General features: G+C 49.9%; 1 protein-coding gene across 1 annotated transcript in view; it reads left to right on the top strand.

Moving 5' to 3' along the window:
* The window catches only part of NPEPPS (aminopeptidase puromycin sensitive), a 1,244,137-nt gene that overhangs the window by 735,433 nt on the left and 492,619 nt on the right, over positions 1 to 16,085 (top strand). The window lies entirely within an intron of this gene.

The raw sequence follows: 16,085 nt of genomic DNA, 5'->3' as shown, positions 1-16,085 counted from the left end.
GTGACTGCAGAGTGACTGCAGAGTGACTGCAGAGTGACTGCAGAGTGCAGAGTGACTGCAGAGTGACGAGTGACTGCAGAGTGACTGCAGAGTGACGAGTGACTGCAGAGTGACTGCAGAGTGACTGCAGAGTGCAGAGTGACTGCAGAGTGACGAGTGACTGCAGAGTGACTGCAGAGTGCAGAGTGACTGCAGAGTGACTGCAGAGTGCAGAGTGACTGCAGAGTGACTGCAGAGTGCAGAGTGACTGCAGAGTGACTGCAGAGTGCAGAGTGACTGCAGAGTGACTGCAGAGTGCAGAGTGACTGCAGAGTGACTGCAGAGTGACTGCAGAGTGACTGCAGAGTGCAGAGTGACTGCAGAGTGACTGCAGAGTGACTGCAGAGTGACTGCAGAGTGCAGAGTGACTGCAGAGTGACTGCAGAGTGACTGCAGAGTGACTGCAGAGTGCAGAGTGACTGCAGAGTGACGAGTGACTGCAGAGTGACTGCAGAGTGCAGAGTGACTGCAGAGTGACTGCAGAGTGCAGAGTGACTGCAGAGTGACGAGTGACTGCAGAGTGACTGCAGAGTGCAGAGTGCCTGCAGAGTGACTGCAGAGTGCAGAGTGACTGCAGAGTGACTGCAGAGTGACTGCAGAGTGACTGCAGAGTGACTGCAGAGTGACTGCAGAGTGACTGCAGAGTGCAGAGTGACTGCAGAGTGACTGCAGAGTGCAGAGTGCAGAGTGACTGCAGAGTGACTGCAGAGTGACTGCAGAGTGACTGCAGAGTGACGAGTGACTGCAGAGTGACTGCAGAGTGCAGAGTGCCTGCAGAGTGACTGCAGAGTGCAGAGTGCCTGCAGAGTGACTGCAGAGTGCAGAGTGACTGCAGAGTGACTGCAGAGTGACTGCAGAGTGACTGCAGAGTGCAGAGTGACTGCAGAGTGACTGCAGAGTGACTGCAGAGTGACTGCAGAGTGCAGAGTGACTGCAGAGTGCAGAGTGACTGCAGAGTGACTGCAGAGTGCAGAGTGACTGCAGAGTGACTGCAGAGTGCAGAGTGACTGCAGAGTGACTGCAGAGTGCAGAGTGACTGCAGAGTGCAGAGTGCCTGCAGAGTGACTGCAGAGTGCAGAGTGACTGCAGAGTGCAGAGTGCCTGCAGAGTGCCTGCAGAGTGCCTGCAGAGTGCCTGCAGAGTGACTGCAGAGTGCAGAGTGACTGCAGAGTGACTGCAGAGTGCAGAGTGACTGCAGAGTGACTGCAGAGTGACTGCAGAGTGACTGCAGAGTGACTGCAGAGTGCAGAGTGACTGCAGAGTGACTGCAGAGTGCAGAGTGACTGCAGAGTGACTGCAGAGTGCAGAGTGACTGCAGAGTGACTGCAGAGTGCAGAGTGACTGCAGAGTGACTGCAGAGTGACTGCAGAGTGCAGAGTGACTGCAGAGTGACTGCAGAGTGCAGAGTGACTGCAGAGTGACTGCAGAGTGCAGAGTGACTGCAGAGTGCAGAGTGACTGCAGAGTGCAGAGTGACTGCAGAGTGCAGAGTGACTGCAGAGTGCAGAGTGACTGCAGAGTGACTGCAGAGTGACTGCAGAGTGACTGCAGAGTGACTGCAGAGTGACTGCAGAGTGACTGCAGAGTGACTGCAGAGTGACTGCAGAGTGACTGCAGAGTGACTGCAGAGTGACTGCAGAGTGACTGCAGAGTGACTGCAGAGTGACTGCAGAGTGACTGCAGAGTGACTGCAGAGTGACTGCAGAGTGACTGCAGAGTGACTGCAGAGTGACTGCAGAGTGACTGCAGAGTGACTGCAGAGTGACTGCAGAGTGACGAGTGACTGCAGAGTGACTGCAGAGTGCAGAGTGACTGCAGAGTGACTGCAGAGTGCAGAGTGACTGCAGAGTGACTGCAGAGTGCAGAGTGACTGCAGAGTGACTGCAGAGTGCAGAGTGACTGCAGAGTGACTGCAGAGTGCAGAGTGACTGCAGAGTGACTGCAGAGTGACTGCAGAGTGACTGCAGAGTGACTGCAGAGTGACTGCAGAGTGACTGCAGAGTGACTGCAGAGTGACTGCAGAGTGACTGCAGAGTGACTGCAGAGTGACTGCAGAGTGACTGCAGAGTGACTGCAGAGTGACTGCAGAGTGACTGCAGAGTGACTGCAGAGTGACTGCAGAGTGACTGCAGAGTGACTGCAGAGTGACTGCAGAGTGACTGCAGAGTGCAGAGTGACTGCAGAGTGACTGCAGAGTGACTGCAGAGTGACTGCAGAGTGCAGAGTGACTGCAGAGTGACTGCAGAGTGCAGAGTGACTGCAGAGTGACTGCAGAGTGACTGCAGAGTGACTGCAGAGTGACTGCAGAGTGACTGCAGAGTGACTGCAGAGTGACTGCAGAGTGACTGCAGAGTGACTGCAGAGTGACTGCAGAGTGACTGCAGAGTGACTGCAGAGTGACTGCAGAGTGACTGCAGAGTGACTGCAGAGTGACTGCAGACTGCAGAGTGACTGCAGAGTGACTGCAGACTGCAGAGTGACTGCAGAGTGACTGCAGAGTGACTGCAGAGTGACTGCAGAGTGACTGCAGAGTGACTGCAGAGTGACTGCAGAGTGACTGCAGAGTGCAGAGTGACTGCAGAGTGACTGCAGAGTGCAGAGTGACTGCAGAGTGACTGCAGACTGCAGAGTGCAGAGTGACTGCAGAGTGACTGCAGAGTGACTGCAGAGTGACTGCAGAGTGACTGCAGAGTGACTGCAGAGTGACTGCAGAGTGACTGCAGAGTGACTGCAGAGTGACTGCAGAGTGACTGCAGAGTGACTGCAGAGTGACTGCAGAGTGACTGCAGAGTGACTGCAGAGTGCAGAGTGACTGCAGAGTGACTGCAGAGTGCAGAGTGACTGCAGAGTGACTGCAGACTGCAGAGTGACTGCAGACTGCAGAGTGACTGCAGACTGCAGAGTGACTGCAGACTGCAGAGTGACTGCAGAGTGACTGCAGACTGCAGAGTGACTGCAGACTGCCTGCAGAGTGACTGCAGACTGCAGAGTGACTGCAGAGTGACTGCAGACTGCAGAGTGACTGCAGAGTGACTGCAGACTGCAGAGTGACTGCAGAGTGACTGCAGAGTGACTGCAGAGTGACTGCAGAGTGACTGCAGAGTGACTGCAGAGTGACTGCAGAGTGACTGCAGAGTGACTGCAGAGTGACTGCAGAGTGACTGCAGAGTGCAGAGTGACTGCAGAGTGACTGCAGAGTGCAGAGTGACTGCAGAGTGACTGCAGACTGCAGAGTGACTGCAGACTGCAGAGTGACTGCAGACTGCAGAGTGACTGCAGACTGCAGAGTGACTGCAGAGTGACTGCAGACTGCAGAGTGACTGCAGACTGCCTGCAGAGTGACTGCAGACTGCAGAGTGACTGCAGAGTGACTGCAGACTGCAGAGTGACTGCAGAGTGACTGCAGACTGCAGAGTGACTGCAGAGTGACTGCAGACTGCAGAGTGACTGCAGACTGCAGAGTGACTGCAGACTGCAGAGTGACTGCAGACTGCAGAGTGACTGCAGAGTGACTGCAGACTGCAGAGTGACTGCAGACTGCAGAGTGACTGCAGAGTGACTGCAGAGTGACTGCAGAGTGACTGCAGAGTGACTGCAGAGTGACTGCAGAGTGCAGAGTGACTGCAGAGTGACTGCAGAGTGCAGAGTGACTGCAGAGTGCAGAGTGACTGCAGAGTGCAGAGTGACTGCAGAGTGCAGAGTGACTGCAGAGTGCAGAGTGACTGCAGAGTGCAGAGTGACTGCAGAGTGCAGAGTGACTGCAGAGTGCAGAGTGACTGCAGAGTGCAGAGTGACTGCAGAGTGCAGAGTGACTGCAGAGTGCAGAGTGACTGCAGAGTGCAGAGTGACTGCAGAGTGCAGAGTGACTGCAGAGTGCAGAGTGACTGCAGAGTGCAGAGTGACTGCAGAGTGCAGAGTGACTGCAGAGTGCAGAGTGACTGCAGAGTGCAGAGTGACTGCAGAGTGCAGAGTGACTGCAGAGTGCAGAGTGACTGCAGAGTGCAGAGTGACTGCAGAGTGCAGAGTGACTGCAGAGTGCAGAGTGACTGCAGAGTGCAGAGTGACTGCAGAGTGCAGAGTGACTGCAGAGTGCAGAGTGACTGCAGAGTGCAGAGTGACTGCAGAGTGACTGCAGAGTGACTGCAGAGTGACTGCAGAGTGACTGCAGAGTGACTGCAGAGTGACTGCAGAGTGACTGCAGAGTGACTGCAGAGTGACTGCAGAGTGACTGCAGAGTGACTGCAGAGTGACTGCAGAGTGACTGCAGAGTGACTGCAGAGTGACTGCAGAGTGCAGAGTGACTGCAGAGTGCAGAGTGACTGCAGAGTGCAGAGTGACTGCAGAGTGCAGAGTGACTGCAGAGTGCAGAGTGACTGCAGAGTGCAGAGTGACTGCAGAGTGCAGAGTGACTGCAGAGTGCAGAGTGACTGCAGAGTGCAGAGTGACTGCAGAGTGCAGAGTGACTGCAGAGTGCAGAGTGACTGCAGAGTGCAGAGTGACTGCAGAGTGCAGAGTGACTGCAGAGTGCAGAGTGACTGCAGAGTGACTGCAGAGTGACTGCAGACTGCAGAGTGACTGCAGAGTGACTGCAGAGTGACTGCAGAGTGACTGCAGAGTGACTGCAGAGTGACTGCAGAGTGACTGCAGAGTGACTGCAGAGTGACTGCAGAGTGACTGCAGAGTGACTGCAGAGTGACTGCAGAGTGACTGCAGAGTGCAGAGTGACTGCAGAGTGACTGCAGAGTGCAGAGTGACTGCAGAGTGACTGCAGAGTGCAGAGTGACTGCAGAGTGACTGCAGAGTGACTGCAGAGTGCAGAGTGACTGCAGAGTGACTGCAGAGTGCAGAGTGACTGCAGAGTGACTGCAGAGTGACTGCAGAGTGACTGCAGAGTGCAGAGTGACTGCAGAGTGACTGCAGAGTGACTGCAGAGTGACTGCAGAGTGCAGAGTGACTGCAGAGTGACTGCAGAGTGCAGAGTGACTGCAGAGTGACTGCAGAGTGCAGAGTGACTGCAGAGTGACTGCAGAGTGACTGCAGAGTGACTGCAGAGTGACTGCAGAGTGACTGCAGAGTGACTGCAGAGTGACTGCAGAGTGACTGCAGAGTGACTGCAGAGTGACTGCAGAGTGACTGCAGAGTGACTGCAGAGTGCAGAGTGACTGCAGAGTGACTGCAGAGTGCAGAGTGACTGCAGAGTGACTGCAGAGTGCAGAGTGACTGCAGAGTGACTGCAGAGTGCAGAGTGACTGCAGAGTGCAGAGTGACTGCAGAGTGCAGAGTGACTGCAGAGTGACTGCAGAGTGCAGAGTGACTGCAGAGTGACTGCAGAGTGCAGAGTGACTGCAGAGTGCAGAGTGACTGCAGAGTGCAGAGTGACTGCAGAGTGCAGAGTGACTGCAGAGTGCAGAGTGACTGCAGAGTGCAGAGTGACTGCAGAGTGCAGAGTGACTGCAGAGTGACTGCAGAGTGCAGAGTGACTGCAGAGTGACTGCAGAGTGCAGAGTGACTGCAGAGTGACTGCAGAGTGCAGAGTGACTGCAGAGTGACTGCAGAGTGCAGAGTGACTGCAGAGTGACTGCAGAGTGCAGAGTGACTGCAGAGTGACTGCAGAGTGCAGAGTGACTGCAGAGTGACTGCAGAGTGCAGAGTGACTGCAGAGTGACTGCAGAGTGCAGAGTGACTGCAGAGTGACTGCAGAGTGCAGAGTGACTGCAGAGTGACTGCAGAGTGCAGAGTGACTGCAGAGTGACTGCAGAGTGACTGCAGAGTGACTGCAGAGTGACTGCAGAGTGACTGCAGAGTGACTGCAGAGTGACTGCAGAGTGACTGCAGAGTGACTGCAGAGTGACTGCAGAGTGACTGCAGAGTGACTGCAGAGTGACTGCAGAGTGACTGCAGAGTGACAGCAGACTGCAGAGTGACTGCAGAGTGCAGAGTGACTGCAGAGTGACTGCAGAGTGCAGAGTGACTGCAGAGTGACTGCAGAGTGCAGAGTGACTGCAGAGTGCAGAGTGACTGCAGAGTGACTGCAGAGTGACTGCAGAGTGACTGCAGAGTGACTGCAGAGTGACTGCAGAGTGACTGCAGAGTGACTGCAGAGTGACTGCAGAGTGACTGCAGAGTGACTGCAGAGTGACTGCAGAGTGACTGCAGAGTGCAGAGTGACTGCAGAGTGACTGCAGAGTGCAGAGTGACTGCAGAGTGACTGCAGAGTGACTGCAGAGTGACTGCAGAGTGACTGCAGAGTGACTGCAGAGTGACTGCAGAGTGACTGCAGAGTGACTGCAGAGTGACTGCAGAGTGACTGCAGAGTGCAGAGTGACTGCAGAGTGACTGCAGAGTGCAGAGTGCCAGCAGAGTGCCAGCAGAGTGCCAGCAGAGTGACAGCAGAGTGACAGCAGAGTGACAGCAGAGTGACAGCAGAGTGACTGCAGAGTGCCAGCAGAGTGCAGAGTGCCAGCAGAGTGCAGAGTGCCAGCAGAGTGCAGAGTGACAGCAGAGTGCAGAGTGACAGCAGAGTGACAGCAGAGTGACTGCAGAGTGACAGCAGAGTGACTGCAGAGTGACTGCAGAGTGACTGCAGAGTGACTGCAGAGTGACTGCAGAGTGACTGCAGAGTGACTGCAGAGTGACTGCAGAGTGACTGCAGAGTGACTGCAGAGTGACTGCAGAGTGACTGCAGAGTGACTGCAGAGTGACTGCAGAGTGACTGCAGAGTGACTGCAGAGTGACTGCAGAGTGACTGCAGAGTGACTGCAGAGTGCAGAGTGACTGCAGAGTGACTGCAGAGTGCAGAGTGCCAGCAGAGTGCAGAGTGCCAGCAGAGTGACAGCAGAGTGACAGCAGAGTGACAGCAGAGTGACTGCAGAGTGCAGAGTGCCAGCAGAGTGCAGAGTGCCAGCAGAGTGCAGAGTGACAGCAGAGTGACAGCAGAGTGACAGCAGAGTGACAGCAGAGTGACTGCAGAGTGCAGAGTGACTGCAGAGTGACTGCAGAGTGCAGAGTGACTGCAGAGTGACTGCAGAGTGACTGCAGAGTGCAGAGTGACTGCAGAGTGACTGCAGAGTGCAGAGTGACTGCAGAGTGCAGAGTGACTGCAGAGTGACTGCAGAGTGCAGAGTGACTGCAGAGTGCAGAGTGACTGCAGAGTGACTGCAGAGTGCAGAGTGACTGCAGAGTGACTGCAGAGTGCAGAGTGACTGCAGAGTGACTGCAGAGTGACTGCAGAGTGCAGAGTGACTGCAGAGTGACTGCAGAGTGCAGAGTGACTGCAGAGTGACTGCAGAGTGCAGAGTGACTGCAGAGTGCAGAGTGACTGCAGAGTGCAGAGTGACTGCAGAGTGCAGAGTGACTGCAGAGTGACTGCAGAGTGACTGCAGAGTGACTGCAGAGTGACTGCAGAGTGACTGCAGAGTGACTGCAGAGTGACTGCAGAGTGACTGCAGAGTGACTGCAGAGTGACTGCAGAGTGACTGCAGAGTGACTGCAGAGTGACTGCAGAGTGACTGCAGAGTGACTGCAGAGTGACTGCAGAGTGACTGCAGAGTGACTGCAGAGTGACTGCAGAGTGACTGCAGAGTGACTGCAGAGTGACTGCAGAGTGACTGCAGAGTGACTGCAGAGTGACAGCAGAGTGACAGCAGAGTGACAGCAGAGTGACTGCAGAGTGCAGAGTGCCAGCAGAGTGCAGAGTGCCAGCAGAGTGCAGAGTGCCAGCAGAGTGCAGAGTGACAGCAGAGTGACAGCAGAGTGACAGCAGAGTGACTGCAGAGTGCAGAGTGACTGCAGAGTGACTGCAGAGTGACTGCAGAGTGACTGCAGAGTGACTGCAGAGTGCAGAGTGACTGCAGAGTGACTGCAGAGTGCAGAGTGACTGCAGAGTGCAGAGTGACTGCAGAGTGACTGCAGAGTGCAGAGTGACTGCAGAGTGCAGAGTGACTGCAGAGTGACTGCAGAGTGCAGAGTGACTGCAGAGTGACTGCAGAGTGCAGAGTGACTGCAGAGTGACTGCAGAGTGACTGCAGAGTGCAGAGTGACTGCAGAGTGACTGCAGAGTGCAGAGTGACTGCAGAGTGACTGCAGAGTGCAGAGTGACTGCAGAGTGCAGAGTGACTGCAGAGTGCAGAGTGACTGCAGAGTGCAGAGTGACTGCAGAGTGACTGCAGAGTGACTGCAGAGTGACTGCAGAGTGACTGCAGAGTGACTGCAGAGTGACTGCAGAGTGACTGCAGAGTGACTGCAGAGTGACTGCAGAGTGACTGCAGAGTGACTGCAGAGTGACTGCAGAGTGACTGCAGAGTGACTGCAGAGTGACTGCAGACTGCAGAGTGACTGCAGACTGCAGAGTGACTGCAGACTGCAGAGTGACTGCAGAGTGCAGAGTGACTGCAGAGTGCAGAGTGACTGCAGAGTGCAGAGTGACTGCAGAGTGCAGAGTGACTGCAGAGTGCAGAGTGACAGCAGCGTGACAGCAGCGTGACTGCAGCGTGACTGCAGAGTGACTGCAGAGTGACTGCAGAGTGACTGCAGAGTGCAGAGTGACTGCAGAGTGCAGAGTGACTGCAGACTGCAGAGTGACTGCAGAGTGACTGCAGAGTGACTGCAGAGTGACTGCAGAGTGACTGCAGAGTGACTGCAGAGTGACTGCAGAGTGACTGCAGAGTGACTGCAGAGTGACTGCAGAGTGACTGCAGAGTGACTGCAGAGTGACTGCAGAGTGACTGCAGAGTGACTGCAGAGTGACTGCAGAGTGACTGCAGAGTGACTGCAGAGTGACTGCAGAGTGACTGCAGAGTGACTGCAGAGTGACTGCAGAGTGACTGCAGAGTGACTGCAGAGTGACTGCAGAGTGACTGCAGAGTGACTGCAGAGTGACTGCAGACTGCAGAGTGACTGCAGAGTGCAGAGTGACTGCAGAGTGCAGAGTGACTGCAGAGTGCAGAGTGACTGCAGAGTGCAGAGTGACTGCAGAGTGACTGCAGAGTGACTGCAGAGTGACTGCAGAGTGACTGCAGAGTGACTGCAGAGTGACTGCAGAGTGACTGCAGAGTGACTGCAGAGTGACTGCAGAGTGACTGCAGAGTGACTGCAGAGTGACTGCAGAGTGACTGCAGAGTGACTGCAGAGTGACTGCAGAGTGACTGCAGAGTGACTGCAGAGTGACTGCAGAGTGACTGCAGAGTGACTGCAGAGTGACTGCAGAGTGACTGCAGAGTGACTGCAGAGAGAGTGCAGAGTGACTGCAGAGAGAGTGCAGAGTGCCTGCAGAGAGAGTGCAGAGTGCCTGCAGAGAGAGTGCAGAGTGCCTGCAGAGAGAGTGCAGAGTGCCTGCAGAGAGAGTGCAGAGTGCCTGCAGAGAGAGTGCAGAGTGCCTGCAGAGTGCAGAGTGACTGCAGAGTGCAGAGTGACTGCAGAGTGACTGCAGAGTGCAGAGTGACTGCAGAGTGCAGAGTGACTGCAGAGTGCAGAGTGACTGCAGAGTGCAGAGTGACTGCAGAGTGCAGAGTGACTGCAGAGTGCAGAGTGACTGCAGAGTGCAGAGTGACTGCAGAGTGCAGAGTGACTGCAGAGTGCAGAGTGACTGCAGAGTGACTGCAGAGTGACTGCAGAGTGCAGAGTGACTGCAGAGTGACTGCAGAGTGACTGCAGAGTGACTGCAGAGTGACTGCAGAGTGACTGCAGAGTGACTGCAGAGTGACTGCAGAGTGACTGCAGAGTGACTGCAGAGTGACTGCAGAGTGACTGCAGAGTGACTGCAGAGTGACTGCAGAGTGACTGCAGAGTGACTGCAGAGTGACTGCAGAGTGACTGCAGAGTGACTGCAGAGTGACTGCAGAGTGCAGAGACAGTGTGTCAGGGTGCACATTGTGTGACTATGCAGGGTGACATTGGGAGTGTGCGGGTGAGCAGTGTGTGACTATGCAGGGTGACATTGGGAGTGTGCGGGTGAGCAGTGTGTGACTATGCAGGGTGACATTGGGAGTGTGCGGGTGAGCAGTGTGTGACTGTTACGGGGCAGTGTGTGAGTGTGCAGAAAACACCACACACACATACACCACACACAAACCACACACTTCAGTCTCTCAACACCACACACTTGTCACCACTCAACACAACACACTCACCACCACACTCACTCCCCAGGCTCACCCCCACAGACTCACCAGCACACACTCACCAGCACACAGAAAACAACACACACAACAACACACCCCCAGCCGTCAATGAATGCTTTCACCATGCACAAACACCAACAACCATCATCCATCTGTGCACGCTTTTACCAAGCACACACCCACCAGCCGTCAGTGCACCCTTCCACCAGGCACACACACCTCCAGCCGGCAGTGCACTTTTCCACCAAGCAATCGCAGTATGGTACACTTTACTTTTAAACATATTCATATAAAGCACAGCATGCCACCATTGGTAAAATTACAATTCAACCAACATACTTCCACTACACACCACATGCACACACTCCATAACACATGGCAAAAAGACATTGGCATTTACAATGCCATTAGCTCAAACTCAAATAAATCCGAGCCCGATTGCATTTCTAATGCTTGTTCTTTATTGTAACGAGATGTCCATCATAAAAGTAAAATACCTACCTTTCTTGGAGCCTCATACCAGTGACAAGGTCCACAAGACGTAAACTAAATTGGACTCTCAAACTGTAAAAACCTCTTCACAGAGCTCCAGATAATTGCTTTGTAGTAGCTTAAGAATTCTTCCATCAGAAAGTTCAAACAGAAAAACATCTGCAAAACCTAATATCCTTTAAAGACAAAGGTGACAGTCTTCAGTTGCTCTTGGTAAGCCACAGCGTAGCAGCAAACCGTGCCTTTTGAGCTTTCACTTATATGCACCACAATTGATGGGGGGCATCTTCCACAGCATGACAGACTACAGATGGTTGCCAGATGTTGCGCAGAAAGATACTCTTGGAATTTCAAAAAGTTCCTCCGCATTCCACCCTCAAACACCATACCTCTTGTCCTGGACTAGCTGTTCGCAATGTTTCTGCTCTTTAGTAGACAGAAATAGTAAATCTCTACCGAACAAAGCCATATTTGCCAGCTGCTTTCTAGTAATAAACAGAGGCACAAAGGAGATTTCCAGTCCTTCATACACCTAAAGACAGTAAATGGGTTAAGATGGTGAGAATACAGGGCCTGCATCAGATATAGTCTCATCTGCAGTAGGGAGACTGGATGTATGCAGTCGATCTTCACGATGCATAGTTCCATCAAGAAGATAAGCGTGATGACCAGCAGTTCTGAATACTCACCTTTTCTTGTTATTTTTCCAAATGTATGGCAGTCCTAATTGCTTACGTTTAGAAGTATGAAAACATTTATGTAGCTGTACTTGGAATGATAGCTTCTTAAAGCCATTTCTCCTGGAAAAAAATACATTTTAAAGTGAAGCTTAAAAGCCTTAAGTGAAAGTCTCTAGACACGTCTTAGCAAGTAAACTTTAGCCCTAGTAGAGGCTATATTGGTCATGAAATGCACGTGTATACTCCCAAAAACAGGTTGTCCCATATGCATCATAAATACCCATTTCTCTTGCAAGAGCCATGCTTTTCTCTCCGTTAGTGTCCCTCTAGCTTGCTGATCAGCTCTTTGTTGGCTATGTGGGCGCCAAGAAAGGTTGGGCCGTGCAAAAGCATACCATCTTTCTATAGGTCGTTCTATGCATCAAAATTTGTTATTACTTAGTGAAAAAGGAACCTCCAGTGTGGCTGCACGTTCATTCCACTAGGGCGACGGCAGCCACTACTGCTTTGGGGCGTGGAGTTCCTCTTCATGACATCTGCCAGGCAGCCACGTGGGATTCATTGCACACGTTCACCAAACATTACTGCCTGGGCAGCCAAGTCCGGAGACGGCTTCTTCGGCCATTCAGTTCTCCAGGACTTTCTGGTGTTAACGTAGTTCGCAAACCCCCCTCTGGGGTTGGTATTGCTGGGGTATCCATTCTAAGGTGAGGAATCCATAACTAATAGTCTTTTTCAGATGAACAAGTTACTTACCTCTGTGATGATATATCTGTAAGAGACATATATTAGTTCTGGTTCCTCACCGACCCACCCATCCTCCCCGTTCTGCGAACCGACTTCTAGTGTAAGGGACTCCCTTTCAGGGCCCAAGTTTTGTGCACCAGTGGTCAGTGTCTTGCATGGCTCTGCGCTTCTGATGTGGACTGTCGTGTAAAAAACGGACGTCTGTGCACAGGGGCGGCGTCTAAGATACCGCAACGTCTGGCGATCATGATGCCACCGACAAACACAAAGTCGACTGACTCCACCTACCAACGTGCCGGATCCAGTCTGATGCCTGGGGGTAATTCTAAGGTGAGGAATCCATAACTAATATATGTCTCTTACAGATATATTGTTACCGAAGGTAAGTAACTTGATCGTTAAGATTACAGTATGACGTTGCAATACCAAAGTGCATAATTAATGATTTGTTTACAAAGTGCAAGCGATTGAAAGAACCTTGATCATTTTGAGAACTTTAATAACTTAAATGAACTTGTGTTCTAAATTGAGAGATCTCACAGAGTACTGTGACATAGGAAATAGATCTAACTCGTGAAGTTTAGTAAAAAAAGAAAACTAATTTGAAATGAATCTTGTGCAAGAAAATCGTTCCTGGTTTGTCAGGTTGAGACAAGCACTACCTAGACTTGAAAAAAAGATACCTATCAAAACCAATATATTGCGTGTAAAGTGGAAGGAAATAGGCTATCGCCAGGTGTGGAAGAGACTCACACTCTGTTGAACACAATTGAGCATTGAAGGTCTACATTCGTGCATCGATATCTCTGGTCCCATTCATACAGGTCAATCAGTTTGAACGTATTCAAGTTGTTTAAAATAGTAGCTAAAAGTCCCAATAAAATATTCAGGTTCTGGAAGTAGCACTCATCAGATGAAGGCCTTAGAGCATGGTCATCTAGGTTGAGGGAAAAAGGGCCTGAATGGCTCTCATCTTGTACTTGCATCTAACTTAACAAGCAACTTTATGATGAAGGATGTCACCTTGTGCAATTGATTTTGCTCTTTTTTGCACAATACCAAGAAATATAATGTACCTTTCAGTGAAAAAACACTAGACAATTTGTAGGGAATTACTCCTTGAGTCAAAAAAAGTGTGAAGATTCATAGTTGGGATCACATATTTATGAGGCAGGATAACGTACCACACATCTAACTGTTGCTCCCCTCAGCCCCCTGTTTTGATGAATCAGGGCAGATTATTGGGAATTGAGACGGGCTAGCTCCTAAAAAAGACTTTACAACTTACATATCGTCCTATTTCTTAGCTAGGATTCATGGGACCAGTCCTCTTCATTTTTCAAAATACATGGCTAAATAGGATTGTTTCAGTAGTGTTTGAGGAATCAATTAAGTCACTTGGAAAGCAATTTGAAAGACAATAGATTAACTTACAAGTAGTCCTGCAGTTGCTTCTATCATGTTGCAATTGTCCAAAACCTAGAGGTGGGTGCAACAGTTTAGTGAAACTGGTTTGTTGAAGTTGTTATCCCTGGTAGTCCAACACACATGGGGCCTCTGGTTTACAGGTTTATAAAGCAGATCATGGTTCCACATAGAAGAAAGAGAAACTGCGTGTGGAAGACTCATTGCTGAATGCCATTCTCCTGTGCCTTCTCACAACCTCATGCACAATTTCCCATCTCAGGAGGAGGTGTGCGGAATCAGTCTAATCCTTTGCAAGTATGCACAGTAGTCTTAAAACAGAGTAAGAACGCAAATGTTGAACACGTTGTGTCATTGGTTTCCTGAGTTGAAACACTAGACCATTAAAGGCCCCTTGATCAGAGAATTTGCCAGGAAACTATGTAGTTTGTGTGTGCAAAACAAGAGCTATTGCCAGTGGTTTGTTGAATTTGCTTCTCTCTTACAGTACACAAACTAAATGAAGGTAGTACTTAAGTTATACCCAACGTGACAGTAGAGAGAGTGTTTCACCAGGGTTTCCTTAACAAAACTTTTGGCACAAGTGCATCTTAAACAAGTTTTGGGGCTCGTGTGGGATGTTACCAATACAATAAACCTGGCCCAGATCAACCTATTGGAGCTCAGAGTGACGCATCTAGTCCTCACGGCATCTGTCTCTGATGGCGGATAAGAGTGGTGGTTGAAATGGACTTCACCACAACCACTTACTATCTAAACCAAGACCGCAATACTAATCCAGGACGCATCTCTGTAAGCATAAGCAATTTGGAAATGGGTAGTTTCCAGGCATCTTCAATAACAGCAGAATATCTGAAAATACAATAAGAACAACCAATGATTTCTAGATGATGTCTGTGAATTGGCCTGTCTACAAACAGACCTCTGTGCAGTATCAGTAAGCAGTTAATTCCCAAATGTTGTATCTTGAATCAAGATTCCACCAAAAATTCATTTTTGATAAGTTGGTCAACAAGATCTCCCTATAACTTTCTACCAATAGTTCTAATTCTGTGGCCCATGATCAAATGTTAGGCATTCCAAACCAGAGCACTACCCAGTGCTCTTGTCTAGCCATGAAAGTGGTAGTGCTGCTTCACATGTTAAGAGGAAACCGGAAACTGCTCTGCACCCAGAATCTTCTATCATGTATGCAAAGTAACCTAGGTTTGTTCAACTTAGGCACCCATTGCCTTCTTTGGGCACCTCATTGTAAGTTAAATGGAGTTTTTAAGTTTCCTATCACCATACTTGTATGGTAGTGGTAAGGACTCATCCTTCCTTTTTTTTTTGACGTTGTGCTAAATTTCAATGTGAAACAATCTATTTCATTGCTTGTATTTTAAAAATATTTATTCTCTTCATTGATAGCAGTCTTTACATAATCTGGAAGTCCGGTGTGTCCTGGTTTTCTGCGTAGACAAAAGCAAGGGTATTTGAAAGCCGAAGCAACAATTTTGCCAGATACGAACAGTACATCTCCAGGTGGATTGTTTTGTACACAGTTCTGTTACTATTAGCAAAAAGGTCAACCGGCTATTTAAAGCTTCATTTGATAAGAGATGGACGTCACCCAGTCTTTATTTCGATCCCCAATTTAGGATATTTGCAAAGTGGCTGCAGGCTTTATAGAGATCTATAAAATCATTCACTAGACACTGCTGTCTAGACTCAGATTACAGAGCTGATTCTCAAATGGGCAAGGCCATGTTGAGGAACGTGTTTGGTTAGAAAGTTACTACTGTGTATAGAAACGTTTATTTGTTTTTTGTTACAGGTACTAACTATGATCTGATACAGTGGACCTATTTTCAATTTTTTGTAACTTTTAATAAAGATCCTATTATGAGAACGAAATATTGCTTACTTGTAAGCCTGTTTCTACATCAGAGGAATCTTCATCCCAGTCACCTCCCTGACAAGATTCTTAATTTTTTATGTGTGTACAGTGAGAATCAAATAGTCATATCAAAGAGGAAGCAGCGTACTGTAGTACCTGTCAGTGCATTGCATGATGATAAATGCATACTGTTGCTTAATTGAGCAATCCCAGCATTTCATGTGCACAATACTGCGTTCACCTGCTTCTACATACTACTCTTACCTGCTGTGCTAAAAGCTATCTCACATGGAGTCTGTGTCGAAGCGCATTGCCAACTAAAGTTGTATTCCCAGGACATCTCATTTGAAAGGCTTTCATAGGTTCCATTGATGAGGATTGAAACGAATTACACCTGTTGTAAGTAGTCTGCCAGTTAGAGAGGGCCTGTACTTTTGTAGTAAAATTGTACGTAATTTTATTTTTTAATTTGAAAATATTTTTGTGTTTAGCCACCAAAGCTAGGCTGTTATGTTTATATTTGCCTGTTCTAGTTGCATGTGCTAGCAATAAAGTGTTTTAAAAACATGTAACGATTACACTAGTTTGGAAAGACCTGACCTGCTTGTTGTATCTGCTTTTATGGATCAATTTTTTTTTTTATTGAAGTTGCAACAAAGCTGAGCATCTGAAACCCCATGAGGCCTTATCTGCTTTTAATAATTGA

This window comes from Lissotriton helveticus, chromosome 5_1 (genome assembly GCF_964261635.1).
Source record: "Lissotriton helveticus chromosome 5_1, aLisHel1.1, whole genome shotgun sequence".
NCBI lineage: Eukaryota > Metazoa > Chordata > Amphibia > Caudata > Salamandridae > Lissotriton > Lissotriton helveticus.
The sequence above is the reverse complement of the archived record's forward strand: the minus strand, read 5'-3'. Positions and strand labels throughout refer to the sequence as shown.